Here is a 22,534-nt window from a genome sequence, read left to right as displayed (position 1 = left end):
TTGATCGTTGTGTGCGGGTATATAAAAAAAAAGAAATATACATACTCAAAATCTTATGAGAAAAAAAGTCATTCTCATATTTACTTTATAAACATTTACGGGCTCTTTTTTCCCCTATATATATTACGTAAGCGTTTACATTCATATAAAAGATTCTTGTTTACAAACACTCAGCATCGCATATATTGAAGTTCATTTAAACATTTAACACATAGCGAATAAAAAGTGAAAAGATAAAAAGCAAATTTTCAGACCCTTAACCTAAAAGAACAAAAATTAAAATAATTTAATTTTAATAAAAAATTTGTCGGAAAAAAATGTCCTCATACAACTTTTGTTCAAGTAACCCAAAAGAATTTCTTGGAAATTTCTTGTTTTTTTTTTTCTTGTGGTAATTACTAAGAATTTTCTAATTGAAATCTTTTAATTTTTTACCACACTTCTTGTATCGAAATTTTTGAATTAATGCATGCTATGATTTTGTTATTACCGCAATTTCGAACTCAATTAGATATATGGGATTTAACATTTTAAGTAGACAAAATTGGAATAGAAAATTAAAGCGTGAAATTTTTGAACAAAACGTGTGAAATATTAACTTTAATGTTTAATTTCAAGTATAGGTCCTAACTATCCTAAATTCCTGTAAAAAAATTCCAATTTAAGACAATAGGTCTTAATGTGGTTTAGGTCTTACTTATAAAGATTTTTTGAAATTTTTCTAATTCCGAAAATAACTTCTTTCATTTATGAATTAATAGATACCCCCAGAGGCATTGATGGTTATTTTTGAATTTATTGAAGGCCGCAAATGTATTAATTGCTGCCTATTATGAATTTGATAATTTTTCATAATTGGAAGCAATTTCCTTTGTCTCATATTACTCTAAAATTCGGTACTAGATTTTAGTGCTTTAATTGCTTTAATTTATTATAAAATATTAAAGACCTCGTACAAAAAACTGAAATTTATTCTCTATTTTGTAAAAATAATGTTAAAAAAAATATTTTAACAAATTTTCAATAGTAAATCGGAAATAAAAAACTTGTAAAAAAATATTTTTTGTTCTCTTCAAGGATAGCACTCGAACATAATTTGTTTCCGTTTCCTTTTCATCTCATCTCCTGGTAGGCATAACAACTTTTGCCTTTTGTTCTTTCTGAAATTCTCTTTTCTGTTTCAAGTGTTCGTTTTAATTATTAAAAAAAATCTTTTATTCTAAAATTTATTAAAAATTTTTAAAAATAAAAAGAAATAATTTTTGGTCAAATGCACAATAAATTGTGAACTGTTAATAAAGTCTCTGCAAATATGTACATAAAGTGTACAATGCTCATATACTATATATAAAAAGTGTCATATACTAAGTATAAAAAATGTCAAATTTATCAAATCTTTACAAGGGTAACTTACATTCTTTGAAATAGGTTTTCCCGTCTTCCAATTTTAGTTATGTATGTATTCCAAAGATTTCATTAATTTTCCGATTAGACTGTTCATTATTTTAAATATCAATTAACAGTAAACCCTGCCGTTTAGACAACTCGTATTTAAGTTGCCGTTTATAAGTACGTATCGTATATTCGAACTCAATCTGAAAAATTATGGGAACATTATTTGCTCAATGTGTTTTGAGACGCAACACACAATTTCTAACACGCATTATAAAATTTTTCGTTCATAAAGTAATGAAATAAATCAAATATTTTCAAATGAATAAATTAACAAATTTAGGGAAGCAAATATGATTATAAATTTAAAATAAACTTTCAACTCAAGTTTTTTTTTTCATTAATTATTTTTATTTTTTTACCTTTTTTATTTAAAAATAATTTATTCATGTACTGTAGTAAAAAATCACTAATTTCATTTAAAAGCTTCAAACTGTTTATGAAATTTGAGACCGAAACAATTCTAGTTGTAAATTAAAAATAAAATAATCATTTTAGGGTTACTAGAAGACATTAAATTATAGAATTAATTTTTGTAATATTGAAATTTGAATAGTCGGAATTTCTAAATTTTTTAATACATAATTATAAGTATTAGATTTATTTGTAATGGAGTAGGTATAACCGAGACCTTGAGTATATCACATATTTGTTGTGTCTTTAGCAATTCGGTATATGGAGATAAGGAACAATTTCGAATATTCCGACCAAAAAAAAATTTGAATTTCTATTTGATTTGCTAAGATGAAATTGAACGACTTAAGTATTTAAATTAATCTGGAGCTTAAGTTATATTTTATGCACTGTGCTCCAAACCATATTCCTATATACCATACGGCTATTCTGTAATAAAAAATGACGGTTTGCAATAAAACAATAACCGATGCCACATTTTTCATTTTCGTTACCATAATTAAAAATTTCTATTTTGAATGCTGACCGGGCTGGTAATCTTAATGTGAAATTAAATATCACAAAAAATCAAAATAATTTCGAACTTTAATATTTGCAAACAATAAACAAAACAGCAAAAAAAAAAACACAAAAATTAAAATGTTTAACATTAGAAAAATAGAGAAAAAAAACCTAATATGATTATAGTAGGTATTAGAAAAGCATTTATCATGATAACATTAAGTAGACAATTTGTAGTATAAATACTCACAAATATATGTACATATGTATGTAAGAGCGTAATATGTTTACACTCATTTAAATTTACATGTGTACATACAATATACTGATAAGTGCTCAAAACTGTTAATGTTATGAATTATTTTTTATAATTAAATAGTAATAAAAAATGTCAAAGTTGATATCATGTGTTAATAAAATTTTGTTTTTTTTTTTTGTGTAAAATATTCTTATTTACTCTAGAATTATTCAATGTTAATATTTAATTCACATATGTACCTACTTTCCGTGATAATGATGAATCAGTGTTTTGTTAATGTTTTCACGGCGCAGTGGTATTTTTCCTCCCCTCTTTAAAATAACAACAATAATAAAAAAAATTATTGTTCATTTTATAAAAAAAAAAATAAATTCCGGTTTTTTCACTTCATTCTCGCAAATTTAATTTTGTCTAATTTATCGTATAAGTACTTCAAATATCAATTAATTTTAATTAATTATATTCTTTATTAGAAATTTAAATTAAAAATTTAATAAAGTGATAGGTGTATATATGTGTGTGCTTTTATTTATATACATATGTATGTATATACACAAATGTATTTTGATAATATAAATTGTGAAACCATAGAGTTATTAATTTCTAATAGAAATTTAAAATTTTAACAGTCGTGAGTTAAATAAATAATATTAAATTGAAAAAAAATTAAACCAAATAAAAAGTGAGAAATTATTTTGAAATCTGATGTGATTAAAATATTAGTGAAGGTCAAAATTAAAATTTTATACATATATGTATGCATGTATGTGTATATGAACGTATATAACGTATTTTGAAGGTATATAACGTATTTTGATATTAAAAAATAGTTTCAGTTTAACATAAGTCTGACAATTCGCAAAAATTTTTTCAATTTTTATAAATTGCAATAGAAAATTAAAAAATTACCTATTATATAGTAAGTTTAAGGTAAAAAAAGCTTATTCAGCGTCTTCTACTGAAAATTAAAAAATTTGGTTGTTTATTTATAAATGTGATATATATATATATATATGTATATATAATTAACTTTACAATTAAATAGCTGGCAGTTTGCACTTTTTATTCAACTTTGAATAATATTTCCGGCTATTTTAATTTTATACAACAATTACATAAACTAATATAGAAAGTGAGTATAAATATTTAAAAAAAATTACATTGTTGAATATTTATAGGTTACGAACACTAATTGATACTTTGATAGGTAATTTTTCGAAAAACATTTTGAAAGATAATGCACTTATAATATACAGTTCTTTACTTTGTCGGTCGTATGTCACCACTTTGTCTCACCACCTAAAACCATTGCTCTTTAATATGTCGTCATTCTTACACGGCAACTGTGAAAAAATTCAAATTCAACGTTTAAAGCTATCGATATATGTACGAGTACATAGTGTGTACGTTTTATTTTACTAAATCTTCGATAACTAACGGTTGTACTCCTTCTAAAATCAATCCCTCAAAATTTTTCCTGTGTATGTACTTAACGTTAATATTTAAAGGAAAATATGCTTTTCATAAACCGTGGGCTCGTTGACTACATTGTTCCCCATTTTTTTTGCAATAAATCAACTTCTCATTAAATGTCGTATTTGACGTAAATATGCATATATAAGTGTATATAAGTATGCATATATGAATGTGTGTATTTAAATAACTGGTTTTAAATTTTTTATTTTTATTAATGAAATTTATAGCTAATACTATTTCCAGAAATAAGCTGGTATTTTTGCTTTTAAAAATATTTATTATTGTTTAGGGTTTTCCCAAAATATAAGTATGTACATTTGAGCGTTGATGTGCTTTCGCATGAATAACAAACTTTTGAACTTATGAATTCTTTTAAATATATAGATTTTTTGTCATAATATTAGATACTTAAATAAATATGTCTATAATGAAAATTATTTATATAAAACAAAACCAAATATAAAATTGTAAAAAGGTTAAAATGCTAATTAAAATTTAAACTCACTTCTTGTTTATGCGCAATAAGCTGATCGTTATTTTATCTGTTTCCAAAAAAATCTTGTAAAATTTCATTTAATATAAAAACAATGGAATTTCATGGAAAACAAAAGAATTCTATTAAAAATAAGAAGTGAATTTCAATTTACATATTTAAATTTTCCATAAAAATATTTTCAATTAATCCAAACCATTCTAAAAGAATTCAATTATTTTTAAAATATAAAAATTTCAAATTGTAACAAATTGAATAGTAAAAACGAATCTATAGATATGAAAATCAGCCATTAAAATTCAATCAGAGTCGGTCGATTAATTCAAATTTGGTATTATATTCGCAACCTGAAAGAAGACACTCATTTGCAGAGTTATTGTTATCTTAATTTTTAATTGAGTTATTCTATATAAGTAAAACAAGTCAGCTTGTAATTTATAATTATTTTCTTTAAAATCAAATGATTTTTTTGAAATGTGATAAGCTGCTAGAAGTTATCTAATCAATTGGCAATAATAATAAAAATTATTCTAACTTAAAAAAAAACTTTCGAACTTTCTAAAGGTAATCGGAAGTTCATCGTCAAATCAAATGCTTCGTTTTAATCCGGCAAAAACAACAAATTGAACTTTTTTTCTTTATATTCAGATAAAGTACTTTATAAAACACTTATCTAAATGAAATAAGACTGTCAACGGTATACTATAATATTGCTCAGTTCATATTCAACGTAATGCATTAGATTTTGAGGTCATGGTCATTTTTTAATTAAAATTAACTAATAAGAAAGCAAAAAAAAAATAAATTTAATATTTTAATTTTTGCGAAATCCAATATTTTATTTTAATTTGATTCACTTTTACTTTATTAATTTTACAGATAATTTTAAATTTAAAATTTAACAATTGCAAATAATTATTAAAATTTTTCTAGTACCGCATTAGTAAGTTAATCTAGCAATTATAATTCCAAAACATCGAAAGGCATACGTCATTAATACGTCATATTATTTTTCGCAAATTTGCAATTTAAGTTAAAAAAAAGCAATGATTAATAAATTTCTTAAAATATAACTTAAAGCTTATTATTCTAATTAAGATTCATGTTCCTCAGTTCCGAGAAGATTGTTGATCAACTCGTATTTATATTCATTATCATTGCTTTATTTACGTTGAGAAAGCTACATTATAAAATGGTATTTATAAAATTTTATGAAACAAATTAATAAAAGTCATTATAATTATAACATTTTATAAATGTCAATATAAATTTAAAAAAAAAATATGAAAGTTACGTAGTGAAGAAAATTGATCATATACAAGCACCTGACAATAAAATGCAGCCAATTCTATCAAGAACTCCAAAGAGTATACAAGATATCAAATTTCAGCGCGCAACCGCATGATGTTCAAATAGTAATTACTCCGTGGTTTCTCTGTTCTCCAAATAAAACGAACAATTATTGCCTCCCATCCTGCACATTCTTGTTAAGACAACCAACAGGTATTGTCAAACTAAAACATTAACCAGTAACAAAATCTAAATGATGGACTAAATAAACTGTTTCACCGGGTCCCAAATGTAATTTCATAAAGCTAAAACAAAATGGAAATTTTTTGAATTCCCTGCAAACACAAAAAACATTTAGTATCGCTCTATCTCTTTTACAGTTTAGTCAGAAAACGAATTTTTATATATCTCCAAAACCATTTTTGCTCACAGCCTATTATCATATATTGGCAGAATCTGCGAATTTCCACTGATCGCAAAAAATACTTAGAATCGCTCTATGTCTTCTAGTTTAGACAGAAAACGCGTTAAAACTTTTTCAAATGATTTTTTAAATATCTCCAAAAATATTTTTGCTGCAGGCTATTATCATATACTGCCAGAATCTGTGAATTCCCAGTGATAACAAAAAACACTTAGAATCACTCTATCTCTTAATTGTAATTTACTGCATTTTTGGAATTTTATTTTCAATAACACTTTATTTTAAATTCTGCGCTTTGAGAGCTTTGTGATTATTTAATTACACTTACGTAAAAGATGATGAAATAAAAAATCTAGAAAGTTGCACAAGGGAACATGCAAAGAAAACATATTGTAATTTTTGAGGCAAAATAAGCAAATTCTAGAAACCGTTAATGTTTTTACTTTTTCACAATTGTGTACGTACATACTCGTACGTATCATATATAAATACTGTAATAAATTAGAAAAAAAAAAAGTAAAACTACAATTTCGAATTTTATAAAAAATAAAAACAAAAATTTGTTTACGTTTTTATTTTGTTTTAATTGCCAGTCATTGACACAAAGTCATTGTCACTTTTATGCTTTCTAATCAAATTTTTTTTGTTTTTAATATTTACAAACTTATGTTTTTTTTTAACGCTAGGTATTTTTAAAAATATCTTTGCTAAAAATAACTTTTTTTTTGTTTTATTTCGAGATTATGCTGGAATATTGAAACATGCTCGCTGTTCTATAATATTGTTTTTAAATTTTTTTTGGAAATTTAAAAATGAAAATTTGACCTACTTTTTATTTTTTTTAAATATTTTAATATTTTTGTCACTTCAATTTTGAATCAAGAATAATTTTAATCGGGATTACGAATTTAATAAACATACACACATTTTTTTACAAATTATATAAATTAAGTTTAATCGAAATAATTAAGGCCTAATTTGTAATATTTAAATATAACTAATTTGATAATTTTGAACTTCTCATTGAGTTTTATTTTATAAAATACATATATAATTTTAATTCGAAATAAATAAATGGTAGTTATTCCGTAAAATAGACAGCGTAGCTCGAAGCAAGTACTGGCCACATTTTTGCATATGGACAGTAGTTTCCAGAGTTATTGGAGGAGCTAATTTTTGCTCTACAACGAATTGTTTTTTTAAATTTCAATTTTTAATAAAATGTGTTTTTTGATGAAATGTATCAAAGTATCAAAACAAAGTTGTGTCATCCACCTCAACCTTGCTGGTATTGGAATAAAAGTAAACAAATATTTATTTGCTGACACTGTTATTATAGTATAGTGTTACCATAAAATGTGTGAGTTCAAGTGAAGCCGCTGTTATGTTCACTGAGAGGTAGTATGTCAATATTTATAATTGATAAAATAAACTTAAATTTTCTTTGTATGGTTTCACTTTTTTCTTGAATTTAACGGTGTTATCAATTTGTGGTAGGTGGTTAGGTAGTCTATTGCACATGCGAGCCGTCGGGGATATTAAGCTGTTCAAATGTTTCTGAGTTCGGCTTTGGGATTGCTGATTCTCTTATTATTTAACCCAACAATATTTAATTGCAAATACATTATGTTCTTTTGATATTCACAAATATAAAAACTTTTGTTTACGATTCCGGAAATCGGGTTTGCTGTATTTCATTTCGAAACGTTCTAAAATTATAATAAAATGTGATTCAAATATTATAAAACAGATACAATATGTAATATCAATTTATTACTATTGGGACAAATAACAATATATAATTTTACTTACAATTGTTTAAAAATTTCTCTATAATTTCCAAAAAATTAAATATCTATTTGTAATTATGCAATTTTCTATTTCAATCCCCTCATTTTTTAAGCAAATTGCATTATTGCATAAAATAAAAATTAATACAACATCATCCATTAATAATCGGACACACAACTGCCGAGTTTCATGAATCTGACTTTATTATTTTCCCAAATATTTAAAATTAGCTTCTGAAGTTGTATGGCAGGTACCCGAACCTGTCAAGCAATTCCTCTAAAACTTCAGAAATATATTTGACCTATAATTGAACACATAACTGCTAAGTTTCATGAATCTGACTTTATTATTTTGCCGAATATAAAAAATTTGCTGTTGGAGTTGTATGGCAGCCACCCGAACTGGTGCAGCTATCCCATTATAATTTTTAGAGCATGTGTAAAATATGATTGGACACATATATATACAAAATTTTATATAGCTTTATTAGTTTTTGAAATATTTAAAAAAAACTGTTTGAGTTGTATGGCAGCTACCCGAACCCGTTGTCCGAATTAGTCCAATAACAATAGGGTTCGTCCTTGGCACAAAAGAAAAAACTTGTGAAAGTTTGGTGTCGATTGCATTATTCTTTTTTGAGTTATCGCGCGATCGGACGGGCGGACGGACGGACATGTCTATACGCTATGAATTTTACGCTGAGCAAGAATATATATATATGTCCATACCGCAGATGACTCCTTCAAGTAGTTACAAACTCCATAGCAAAGTTAATATACCCTTCACAAAGTGCAGGGTGTAAAAATATTTTTTCCGTAACCCTAAAATTTTGGAATTGTAGTTGATTTTACGCGTGTCACAATATTTTTATGTAATTTAAAGTTAAAACTGTTATGATAGTAATATGTTTGGAAATTACAATGTATATAATAAAATGACTCATGAGTTAACTTGTCGTAATTTAACGTTAGATTTTGTCGTATATGCTATAAAGTAATTTCTATATTATTACACATATGATTATCAATAAACTCTGATTAAATCGCAGATTTCGTCGTATATTTGACATTTATATGTCAAATAAACATTTTTTGTTAACCCTGTTACAAACACAGTTTCATAAAATGTTTAAACAAATTTTACAAAAATTAAGAAATTGAACATTACTGATTGAATTACTTCCTTTTCAATCTGCTACTAATATTTTATTAATTAAGTATTTTTACTTGATAATAATTTTTCAAAATTTTCTTTTTTTTTCAGGTACATACTTTTAGTTAATATTGCTATCACATTAGTGCATAAGAAACAAACTTAACCCCTCGTAAGTACAAAAGTTGATTTTTATCTCTTGTAAAATGTAAATTAAATTTTGAAAAAATGCTAGTAATGTTCTAACTTTATATTATTACAAAATTTTTTTAATTTTCAAAAAGCCTACTCACTTATTTTCCTTTATTCTTCACCATGTCCTTATTGCCTATAATATATTGGCTTCCATATAATATAAAAAACTTAAAAAAAATCATTTATAAAAACGATAAATCTTTTAATATTTTAAAACCGTTTATCAATATGAAGTGATAAGAATAGAATTTAAATTAACAAAAGAGAAGCAAAATTGAATTCAATTATTATTACAACAAAAAATATATAAATAATGATTAATCAAAATTGTGACAATAATAAAATATCCTTTATATTCAAATATTCTTCAAAAGTGGCCCAACATTGTTATATTTTATATACATAAGTAAATATTATGGATACTATAAGCATCAACAATTTGACAATAAATTTTCTGACAAAGGACATTTTCTTCATTATATTTATTTACGTTATATTTATATTAAGAAGAGTAAAGTACATATTTTACAAAAAGAGGGCGCTTAAAAACATACGCTTCTGATTTACGCAATTTTTTTATAACAAAAAATCTGATGAAGCATAAAATATTGCTGTCAATTTAAATGAATCCTGATTTTATTGTAAATTTTATATAAAAAATCTATTATATTCTACAATATTTAAGTTGAATTAATCAAGTGAAGCGAAAAAAAACTGAACATGAAAATAATACGGATACTTTTAGAGGAAGAAGAACCAATCGAATCAAATCAAGTGAAAATGAATGAAATCAAAAGTGATCTGAGAAAATAGTTCATAAAATATCATGTGCATTTTACATGTACTCATAATGCATACAGCATAAATTTTTTATTTTATGGGAATAGTGTTAGGAAATTTTACCCAATTTGACATATTGGTATTAAATGACGTTTTTAAAAACCTTGTCATAAAAACTCCCACTCTCCCACTATTAGTTTGCCACTCTCCTGACACCCTCGATGGTGGTGAGCTATTGGAGTCAATGGTACCTCAATGCTACAACCCAGCACCAAGCCTATAGAAGGTCAATGACAAAATTTAGTAAATGATCCACGGACGACCCAAAATCCGTTCATTTATCCTCCCAAAAAGCATTTTCCCCTTCGCATCAGAGCCAGATAAGTGTCGCAAAACCTCCATCACCCCATTGTCTCAGCATCCCGCCCAATGTCACGTCCAATGACGAAGCCTCCTTGTGATTTTACTTGTGTTCTAACAAACAGTGCTCCTTAAAAATGCCAACCACTGTATTGAGATTTTCCTGGTCAGTGTCAGCAAATCTCTAGCTCTTGTCCCGTAAAAGGGCACGGATCCCTCGGCGTTGTACAAATTTGAACGCCATCTGAAAAACAGCCCCCCCCTTTTAAGTTTTTTTATCTATAATGTTTTTCAATTCCTCAAATTTTGTTTTTTCATACATATAAGAATGAAAAGCTTTTTACTGGAGAAAAAAGTTAAGCTTCTCTTAATTACTCTCTCTCACATTTTATGCTCTTTAAAGAAGCAATCATGAAAGCAACCAAAAATTTAATTATTGGTGAAATAATTTTTTTTTTTGTTTGGTCAATTATTATTAAAAAAATCTTTCTATCCGTTTTCTCTAACATTATTTCAATTTTTTGATAAAATCATTAATTATTTTCATTCTTTTTAATAAAAAAAATCATTTTTTTTATTACTTATTCAATTCTTTTAAAGAACAAGCAACCGAACATTACTAAAGAAACTTTTACTTCTTTTAACATTTTTACAAATTACAATTTTCACAGAAGACTAGATATTTTTTTTATAGAAAATGGCGACACATTATTTAATCTACAATAAAAAATGAAGAATGTTAAAATAAAATTGAAATTAAAAGAAAGAAAAGCAGACAAAAAAGACCGATTTTCGATCTTTTCTTTAATTATGGTTTTTTTTATCAAATTTTGTTGTAAAACTTTTTTTTTAACTATACATAAAAAAAAAAAGGACCATCCCTTGCATAGATCGTAAAATGACATCCAACTCCGTTTCTTACTCAAAAAAAAATAATTGCCTGAAAATGAAATAAAAAATTATCTATAAAATTATTATAGATACTTACTTATAGATATTCCCTTGTTGTCCTTGAAGGATACGAAAAAAAAATCAACTAATTTTAATACCTTTGTTTTTTCCTGTTTTCTATTTTAAAATTTATTATAGTTGTGTAAAAAACCAAACTTAGAATCGGTATTATAAATTAGATTTAAAATTATAAAATAATTGGAAGTTGACGTTTTCACACCTTAAAAAACTATTTAAACTGCTCACACCCTTACATTTTTCAAATAATTTTTTAAAAGGCTTGGAGCAAACCACAATGGTATTTGAAGTAGAACATTTCTCCTAAATTATTTAGCAGTTATTTACGTTTTCCCGTATGTAATGTAATAATACGTTCTCTAAATAAATTGCCGAAAATTTAAATTTTAGTTATTTTGAGAGACTATAGTTTAAGAGTAAATAAAGACAGAGAAAAGTTTTGTTATACCGGAAAAATCAGACGTATACGACGAGACAGAATAAAATATAAAAAGACAATTTTGCTTTTATACATATACATATGTGTTGAAAATGTAATGTCTAATAATTTACCTCCGACACAGATGCTATTTATTATGTCTTCTTAAAATATTTTCGGAGTTTTTTTAAAATATTTTTTAAAAATAATTGATTACAAAAGACCTTTTTAATTTACAATTACATAATTTAATAAATTTCACCTAGCTTTATAAATCACTTAATTGTAATAAAATTTTCTCTTCTCAAAAATTTTCAAAATTATAAAATATGATTATACATACTCTTGTAATAATTATGACAATAAATTAAATAAAATCGGATATCCTAGAGTCAACCAAAAATAGAGACGGTGACTTTCTCTCTTCACTCACTTTCAACCATATCCTGTAAACGTATAGCGGGTATAAAACAAAAATAAAAACAATTAAAAATAAAGAAAAAAGAAAAGAAGGAAATTGAATATTTCCTTTTTATGACTTAATGACTATGAGTTTTTCATTCACTTAATTTAGAGACAAAATAAAGATGAGCAACAAAAAAACAAAAAAAAACCAAAAATATTATTTTTTACTCTCTTTTTTTTTGTGTTTTATTCACGATTTACGAATGAGCGATTTTACTCGCGCTCATAATCACGATAAAAGGAATTTGTGAGATGAGGGGAGTTTGAACGTAATTAATGAGAAGTAATCGGATAAAATTAAATTGAATTTTTTGTAATTAAAAAATGAGGCAAAATAAATTAAAATTACAAGAGTAAGTACATATATATGTATGTATTTATTATAATAATGCATATTATATGTATGTATGTGAGAATTTGCATAATAATGCGTATATAGATAAGTAGTGTTAAAAAGAAAATAATTTCTAATTAAAGTCAAAATAAACGAAAATTTAATTCTGAACAAACCGTAATTCTTTCATGTTTGCCATCTCATGCTCTGGTGTTTCTCTCGTTGGAGAAATGATTTAGGTGTCTTCTCTTTTGTAATATTTTCAATTTTTTTCTGTATTTTTTTTTTGTTTGCATCCCCTATTTATTGCAATAGCATTCCCTAAATTTAAGCTCTCATTTAGCAAATTTAACAGTACTTACTAGTGCTTAAAGAATTTAAAATATGCAATCCTTTTGCTCACATTTTATAGATGAACAAATTTTAAAGCTAAACGGTAAAGATAGCATGTTAAATAAATTTACTCTAAAAGTAATTTTTTTAAAGTATATAAGGTCACGTTTATTTCCGGCATAATTCTCAAAAAAATTCTTAGCTCAAAAATTACAACAATTCAAACCTCAAATAGCTGAAAATTGCCCTTTTTGTTCAAAACTTAAGCAAAAATTTTTATGTCCTAAATCCCTAAAAGAGTTCTTTGGCATCGAGAATTGTCACTCAAAAAACAAAAGACGATTAAGCTTAAGGAGTCAAAATTCCTAGTCACCCAAAAGTAGAATATAAAAATGTCTCAAATTTTTTATTTTATTACATATCCCGCAGAAATAAAATTTCAATTCTATTACTAGAAAATAATGTTACAAACTTAAGCTCAATCATTTCAAGTTTTTTTTTCATATTAATTTTCCCAGACAAATTTTCATAGTCAATAAATTTTATATTTTTACTAAAATTTTAAAAATAAATGATTAGCAAAATACAGTGTGATTTAAGAAACCGTTTTGTAAATAAAAATTACAATTACACATACACACATATATTTCAATAATTATGTCAATAATTTAAAAAAAAAAAACAATTAAAAATTTATGAGTCATTTTCTCAATCTCTACAATTCTCCACTCTCCTACTGTCACTATAAATGCATAATGGAATTGTAAAGAAAACGCATGGCGACTTTTCATTTTTCATTTTTTTTTATTTTGAATGCAAATAAAAATTATTTAATTTTGAACTTAAAAACTCTTATTTGTCATTTTTTTTATATAATTATTACGGTTTCTATGTATTTGTAGGTCAAAAGATCTTGAATACTTTAATGAATTTGTTTAAGAAAAAAAACCATATTTTTCCATACCTGTACGGCTGTACCTGCATCTACCACCGTCATTGCATAATTTCATCACTTGAAATTTTTAATTTGAATTTTAAAATACTGGCAAACTTTTATTAAAATTTTTAGTTTTTAAGTTTTTTTTTTGTTGTATGCTGCTATTCATTTATAATTTCTATGTTTTTTTATATGCATTTATTATCCTCATCATGTTTTTGCACCAACACAGCCTAACCGCGTGTATGAAGGGGAGTGTAGGTATATACATATATACCATACTTGTATACACTAGGATTTTTTCAATGAATTGGAGGCATTCTGTAGGTGTAAAATTTTTTATTCTGTTCGGTTTTTTATTTGTTTTGTAACTATTTTTAGCTTCGTATATGCAAACGAATATGCAATTTTTATTTATTTATACCTACATACAATATATTGTTATATAAAATACATGTTTGGTTGTGTACACAAATTGTCTGTAATTTAAAATAGATTTTTGCTATACAACCCTACTTCAAGGCAATGAATTTATTAACAACCCTATGTATACATGCAATTGCAATACATGCGTACATACACAGTAGAGGATGCATTCATACATTGCTTATGAACTTTAATTCATTGAAATATAAAAAGTGAGTGGGTTGCATTTTGTTTAGTAAAAGAAGCAAATTGTTAACTAAATAATTCATTTTTTTTATTCTTAAATTTTGTTAATTTAAATTGATTTTTGACTTTTTTAACATTTAGTTTTCTCTTATTATTATTAAATTTCAATACGTCAAAATTCTGGGAAATAATAAAGCAAAAATAAAAATTCAAAGCGGGCAGCTCAACAAATTCCCGATTATCACTAATAATTTAGTTCTTCATAAACAATTGAACAAACATGGAGAATGTTTTTATTTTTCGGTCTTGAATAATAGCAGTAAAATAATATTTTCTGCTTATTAAAGAGAAAAAGTAATTTGCTCTTCTTATAAATACAAGAGAACGCGTTGGATTTTGATTCCTCTCAATATATTTCCACAAAGAGACGTCGCTTCTCTTTTTCTCGCACATATACTTAAAAATTTTCAAATAAATCTATGAAATTTGAATTTCGATTTTATGAAAATTTTCTTATCAAGTATTTTAATTAGTTCGACTTTGATTCAATAACTTGAAACATCAAGAAAACAATTTCATTGAATGTTGGCAATAGTATAACGGTAAAAGGCGTATAATTTAGTTAATGTTCAATTCTTATAAACCTTTTTCTTTTGAAATGAAATACAATTCACTTACAGGCTTGCAAAATAACATTGCATTATTTAATCAATTTATGCATTTCCTAAATTTTCTATTGTGCATCACAAGTATTCCGGTAGGCACAGTGAAATTTCTATGTCGTTTTTTTCTGTTTGTATTTTTTTAATTTTTTGTAAATTTGAAAGAAAAGTCAACAATTCAAGAGTGCATTTTAAAAGTACTATAGCACTTGATGGAAGCAAAACTGTAAATTCACATACATACATACGTACATTAACTTTTATATACATCTTTTTTTTACATAACTATTTAGTTAAATAATACATTTTCGTATAATATATACATATTGACATACAAATTATATTCTTGTAATTATATTACATACATGTATACCTGAAAAAGTTCAAGGGAAGGATGTAAATAAATAACAAAATCTAAAATGAGATTTTTTTAGATTCGACAAAGATATGGCATGTCTAAACTGTAAAGAATATTTCACGCGTTTTTCTTCACCCCATTCCACTCTGCATCCCATATTTGAACATAAAACAAAACAAGGATGTTGTATACTGAGTGTTTTATATTTAAATCTACCACTTCCACAATTTATTTTAAAATAGTAAATTTTTCAATAAAATGATTTTCATTTCAATTAAGTTCATTATTATTTTGAAACAATGAACTTTGGAATGAATTAAATAAAAATACCATAAAATGTTTTACTGTTGATTTGGTGCAATATAGAAATGTAAATTATTAGTTTTGTTTTTGCAAATCAATTTTTAGATAGTCTTTTAATTGAATGAGAGACGATGACAGCTCTTTTATATTGACATTTGCAACAAATTGCTATTTTAATTCATACTTAACGGAAAATCATTTTAATACTTATGACCTTCAAACAACGTTTCCAATCGAAAAAAAAATATTATAATCGAAAATTACTGCCTTCTAGAAAGGCACTAGTAACAGTCTTATAAGCGAGAGGTCGGAGTCAAACATCAACGTTTTTCCCTAAGGAATTAAAAGATCCACAAATCTTAGTTACCTCTTACATCTTAACCCAAGAAAATATCTAACGGTATTCCCTGAAAATTTTCACACATTCATCGTTTATTGCTCCTTGGTAAACTTGAGAAACGCTCAAAAAATATTGTCCCATAAAAATAGCGATCACATAAAATCTCACCTACAATCTATATTTTTTAACAGAAATTTGGTTCTCACACTATTTTTTCTCGGCTTTGTCGTCTTGGTGCTAACCTTTTGCTTCCTTTTTTGCTCGATTATATTGCGGTTGCATTTGCTTAACTACTGAAGCATCAATCAAAACACTACTTTCTCTATACAATGAGAGACATGTTGAATATGTAGTTTTTATAGGAAAACCCTGTATATATAGGGTTATACTTATCTTTTTCTCATTATTCCGCACACTAATTTTGCTTGTGCTCACTCTTTGAAGAAAGAGGCTTTTATTCATAGGCAAAATTGAATTCTCGCAAACGTCATATTTTCGTTGTTGGTGAGTTGCGCCACAATATCGTTGTGAATGAGAATTGGTATTCGGACGATCAATCGTCACAAAGTAGACACGATTACTTGGTGAATTGATTACTGGAAGGTTGCTTGCAATTAGCTTGCCGCTTGGAACTTATTTGTTGAGCGCAATATATCCTCTTCTTTAGTCTCATATGATATTCTTTTAACTTAAAATTTCTAAAAACGAATGAACGTTCTCAATATTATTTGCAAACCAAGTAGAACACTTTGTATTTAAAACTACTTATTTGCAAAAAAAAAAAAATAAATCATAACATTTTTCACCTTGCATTTGTAATATATAAAAAGAAAAAAAAATACAGAATTTTGTTGTGTCGTACTACCACAGTTGAAAAAATTCTTAAAGCTGTTACAAGTATTATTTGAGTGCACTCTACATACATGTACGTTTAGAATTTGTTCTCGCTACTAGTTCGTTTTTTTTTGTATATTGTTCATAAATTTCTTTATAATTTATTCAAAGGTTCACAATCATCATCATTATCAATATCACATGCATATAATCATCATCGGTCTAACAAAATTTAAAGCAATATTTTTATTATATATGAAAAAATAAAAAACTTCCGGTACAAAATTATTACATAAAAGTTAAAAGCTGAAAACAAAGTAAAGCGTTTTGTTTCGTTTTTGCTTTTTTCCACTTTTGTGTTTCGATAAAATTTTTATATATTGAAAATTGCTTTAAGAGAGGAGAAACGAGAGCGGCATGACTATAGATGCGCTTATTTCACAATATATACAAGTAAGGAGTGGAGAAACGTTAATGTTATCACTAAAATTGAAATTTATTTAAGAATTTCATTTATCCGCAATATTATTACTTTAAATCATTCTAACCATAGATCTTCTATATGTAGTTGTAAATAAGAATTTTTTTTTTCAAATTATTACGTTTTTATTTTCAACATAAGTTGACACAACAATTTATTCAACATGAGTTTAATAAGCTTTCGAAATATAGTTGGGTAAAATCAAATATTTTTATAAATCGTATTATACTATACTAGACAGATGGCATAAATTTAGAATTTCTAACTTAAAGATTTTCTTTCAAAATTTTGACATCAAATGTCAAACATTGAATAAGTCAGCGAAAATATATATTGAATTACTTGCTTGCGAAAAACAAATGTCAAACATTGAATAAGTCAGCGAAAATATATATTGAATTACTCGCTTGCGAAAAACAGTTTAAAAAATTGCAATTTACGAAAAAGTATTGCCATCTAAGCCCACCTAAGTACCGGACCACCTCGATCCCACGTCCAGCGATCGGGAAACAGAACCCTGTACTTGTTGTCGAAGTTGTACCGCGGCAGACAGGTATCCGACATGGTTATTCTTAGAATCGGATCGCCCTCAATGAAGTCTCTGTGAGTCCTGTGGGCCAACTTTAGCCCTGCCCCGTCCTCGCCAGAGAGAAGTCGGTAAGTCACTAGCCAAGCTTCCTTCAATATATGGAGGTGCAGTGGCGGCAATTCGATCATCACCTCCAATGCAGCGGTGGGAGCCGTCCGCATTGCCCCGGTCACTCATAGGCAGGCCAGCCTCTGTAGCTTTTCCAGCTCGGCCCGCACACCCACTTGCTGAGCCTTACGGCATCATACAATCCACGCATAGGTGACGATGGGCCTAGCAAGGGCCGTATATAGCCACAGTGCTATCCTGGGACTAATTCCCCAGGTCCCCCGATGAAGCTCCCACACGTCCACAAGGCCGCCGTAGCTCTCCCGATAACTCTATCTATATGGGTATTCCAAGAGAAACGATCATCCAGAGTTACCCCCAGATATTTCACCTCCCTAGAATAACTAATACGTTCACCAAACAGAATTGGGCTCGTTAATCTATCCCTGCTTCTGCGTCTGGTGCAGGCGACTAAGGTGCTCTTGCTTGGATTTATATTTAACTCAACGCCTTTGCACCACCTTTCCACAACACGTAACTTTTGCTGTAGAAGATTAGAAATAGTGCTCTCAAATTTTCCCCGCACGACGAAAGCCACATCGTCGGCGTATCCCCAGACACGCGCCCCGGAGCCCTTGAGAGCAGCAATTAGATCATCCACTACAATGGACCACAGGAGGGGCGAAAGAACCCCGCCCTGCGGACATCCTTTTGCAGCGGAGATGAAGAGTATATCATCAGCTATGGTGGACTTAATAATCCTATCCTGTAGCATCCGATTAACCCATCTGCTAGTCGTCGCATCAAGCCCTCGTTTGTGCAACGACTCACAGATGACATGATATGGGGTGTTGTCAAAAGCTCCCTCTATATCAAGGAAGCAGCCAACCGCCACCTCCCGCACCTCCAGTGAGTTTTCAAGGACCCCCACCAGACTCTGCAGAGCGAGTACAGTAGACCTTCCCGACTGATAGTCGTACTGAGATTCATGCAAGGGATTGCTTCCCAGTGCATCGTCCCGTATAAATCTATCAATCACTTTTTCCATTGCTTTCAATAGAAAAGAAGTAAGGCTGATTGGACGGAAAGACCTTGGGTGGTTGCTTGGTCGCCCTCCATGCCTGAGGGATGTAATCCCACGCATAGCTGGCACGAAAAATTTCCAACAGTGCTCTAGCGATATGTTGGAAACCCCTCTGTAAAAACGCAGGATATATCCCGTCATCACCTGGAGATTTGAAGGGCCTGAAAGAGAAAACAGCCCATCTAATCCTCCCCATCGTGAAGACTAGACGGGATCGTTGCCAGTCATCCCTCCTGGGCCAGGATGCCCTCGGTTCAACGACCGCATTTGAGTGATTCCGAAGAATCTCCGAGTCAGGAAAGTGCGTTGACACCATAAGCTCCAACGTCTGCTTTCCGTTCTCAGCCATGGAGCCATCAGGACGTTCCATTAGGCCCAATCCGCTAGCATACTTTTTGGAAAGCACCCTGTGAAGACGCGCACTGCTGGAGAGTTCATCAATGCCCTTGCAGAACGCCCTCCACGAGATTCTCTTCGCTTTCCTAATTTCTTTACTGTATTTTGTGAGTGAGTCTTTATACTCTTCCCGCGAACCCGACGCCTTGGCCTTATAGAATAGCTTTCTGGTCTTTAGTCTAAGCCTTGAAAGCTCTTCATTCCACCACGGACACTTCCTATTGCTCCACCTCAGCTTAGCGCGGCAGCTCCCGTGATAGACATTAGTAATAGCCGCCGTCAGGGCCTCGCTGGCCAGTTCGATATCCATCACCGTTCTGACAGAAGCAGGAACGGATCCAATCCCATCCATGAGGAGCGTTTCGAATTGACTCCAATCTGTGGATTGGGGTACCCGATATATTTCTTCTGCCAGGCACCCGGAGACCATAATATCAAACCTAATCTGCCTATGATCGGACATGGATGTCTCGTTTGAGACATGCCATCCACCAACCCTACTGCCGATAAATTCAGTGCAAAGGGTGATGTCAAGGACCTCTTCCCTAATTGAATTTATGAATGTCGGCCTATTGCCCTCATTCATAATCATTAATTTATTGCTATATATAAATTCAAGTAGGCACTCACCTCTTTTGTTTATATTGCTGCTTCCCCAGACGGTGTGGTGGGCATTGGCATCACTTCCTATTATAAGTTGGAAGTTCCTCCTTCCACAAAAGTCCACTAGATCCTTCAGTTGCTCGTCCGGGTGGGCACAGTCCCCCGGGAAGTAGTATGAGCACACAATGAACTCTGTCCAGCCCCCGGAGGACTTCACCTTCACCAACGCAGCTACTTGATCCTTAGAACAGTAATCTGGAATTTGAAAATACGTTAGCCTTTTACTAAACAAATTTCAAGCCTTAGGCCTGCCCCCAATTGTATTATCATACAATAGCTCACCTGTTAGACCCTTAACCTGATCCTTCACTATGTAAGGCTTTTGGATAAGGGCAATATCGAGGTGATCCTTCATAAATCTATGAGCTAGAACATCAGTAGATGCCCTAGCATGCTGTAAATTTATTTGGATGCACCTCACAGCCACATCATTTCCTCCGGCTCTTGTCTATGGGCTTTGGCCCTTTAGATAAAGGCTTTACATGAGCCTTACCTTCCATTGCCGCCTTTTTACACATCTTGGTGGGCGCCTGCCACAGCCTCTTTTGCCGTCCCAGGTGCCTCGCTAGCCCCTCCAACAACAAATACCGAATCAGTTCCGGGCTTCCCAATGGGCTTGAGCCCTTTTGGTTCACCCGGGACGCTTGTATTTGGCGTGCTGGTCGATGGTCCTTCCGTTTCCCTTGCCGCCATTTTCGGAGCGACTTCAGACTTTCCAATGAGTTTTGACTCTTTTGGTTGGCCTGAAGTGCTCGTCGTTGTCGCGGTGGGCATTAGTTTTTTATTTTGTTCTGCCCTGCCGCCAGCACTTTGAAAGGATTTTCTTCCTTTAACCCGAACGGTAACACGTAAGAAATTCAGGAAAACTAGGAACTCCGCTTTCCGTAGATCTTCCAATCCAGAATCATCCACGGAAAAGGTGATGGAGCAGCCCCCGTCCTTTTCCTTATAGATCCTCAGCACCCTCCAGGAACTTATCTTGAGGCCGGGATTTTGCTTCCCTATCCTACTTACAAATTTGTCCCTGGAGAGACTGACGGGTGTCTCGTCCTTTGGTACGTAGGTGACGCAGACATACTGTTTGGGCATGTCGTCGCCATCCAGTACCACGACGTCGCAACCGTCCCAAGGCTTTATCTTCCTGCAGACACTGGTTATCTACTCCCTGGTGTTTTGATTGTTGCATATTACGGATATCCATCCGTCCCTTTGCAACGCTGCAGTGAATTGTGGATGAGAGTCCACAACTTTATCCATTTCATCCATGATGGCTACTTTGATTTTCCCCATCTGAACTTCGGATAGCCTTTCCTCTGGATGCAGTCTATGAGTGATGGCCACCTTGACTTGTGCTACTGCATCCCGATAAGAAGTCATAAGCCGCGATACGCCGCTTGGATGCACCAGAGAAATATTGTTTTTTTTCCCTGATGTCCAACCTTTTCAGTTTGTTGGATAATAGGTCCAAGAGGATCCTGATTACCCGTCTCCATCGGTGGCGCCGCCTTTTCCTCTACTGGTGTGAGAAGGAGTTCTTCCTCTGCGTCAGTCGAGAGAAGCTCTGGTTCCGAAGACCCTTGAGCACTAACTGTTGTTGTTGTTATTGTTGTTGTTGCAGTTGTTGTGTTTGTCACAGTTGTTGTTCTTGTTGTTGCTGTTTTTGCTGTTATTGTTTAAGTTTTCCATTTTTGGTTCCACGAATAGCCCGGGAAAGTAAAGTCACCCATGGCAGAGCCCGGCATACCATGGGAAGGCTCGTTTAAACTGAAGGGTGCCTGGTATCCAGAGTCCGCATACTAACGAATATTTTAAAAAAATCTTAAATTCATCTTTTAAGTGGTTGTCGCTAGTGAAAATCTGATGAAATTTATTTTGTAAAACATAACTATAGCATGGAACTTATTAAAACTGCCCATAGAAAACTGCCCTACCTTACATTTTTATTTAACTACCTGTATTTCACTTTTTGCTTACTTTAGTTAGCTAACACCTTTTACTACTAGTTTTCTAATTGAGTAGACGATTTGTCGGTCACTTGAGCGCAAGCAGAACTTTTTCATAGCTGCTCTCAAATGAACAAATAAGATGACATATTACCGTATAAAGTGACATAAGGTGAAG

At 30.0% G+C, this 22,534-nt stretch overlaps 1 protein-coding gene across 4 annotated transcripts in view; it reads left to right on the top strand.

Annotated features, from left to right (window-relative positions):
- Positions 1-22,534, top strand: part of LOC129607383 (feline leukemia virus subgroup C receptor-related protein 2) — a 112,343-nt gene that overhangs the window by 18,644 nt on the left and 71,165 nt on the right. For 3 of the 4 annotated variants that reach the window (XM_055518358.1, XM_055518359.1, XM_055518361.1), the window contains exon 2: positions 9,364-9,424. The exons of the other annotated variant lie outside the window; for it this stretch is intronic. The gene's annotated coding sequence lies outside the window, so the exon portion shown is untranslated. The remainder of the gene's footprint in view (positions 1-9,363; positions 9,425-22,534) is intronic. 4 annotated transcript variants of the gene reach the window in all.

The sequence above is a fragment of the Condylostylus longicornis genome, unplaced genomic scaffold (genome assembly GCF_029603195.1).
Source record: "Condylostylus longicornis isolate FDR11 unplaced genomic scaffold, ASM2960319v2 ptg000027l, whole genome shotgun sequence".
NCBI classification, from domain to species: domain Eukaryota; kingdom Metazoa; phylum Arthropoda; class Insecta; order Diptera; family Dolichopodidae; genus Condylostylus; species Condylostylus longicornis.
Note: the sequence above shows the minus strand (reverse complement) of the source record. Positions and strands in the feature narration are given on the sequence as shown.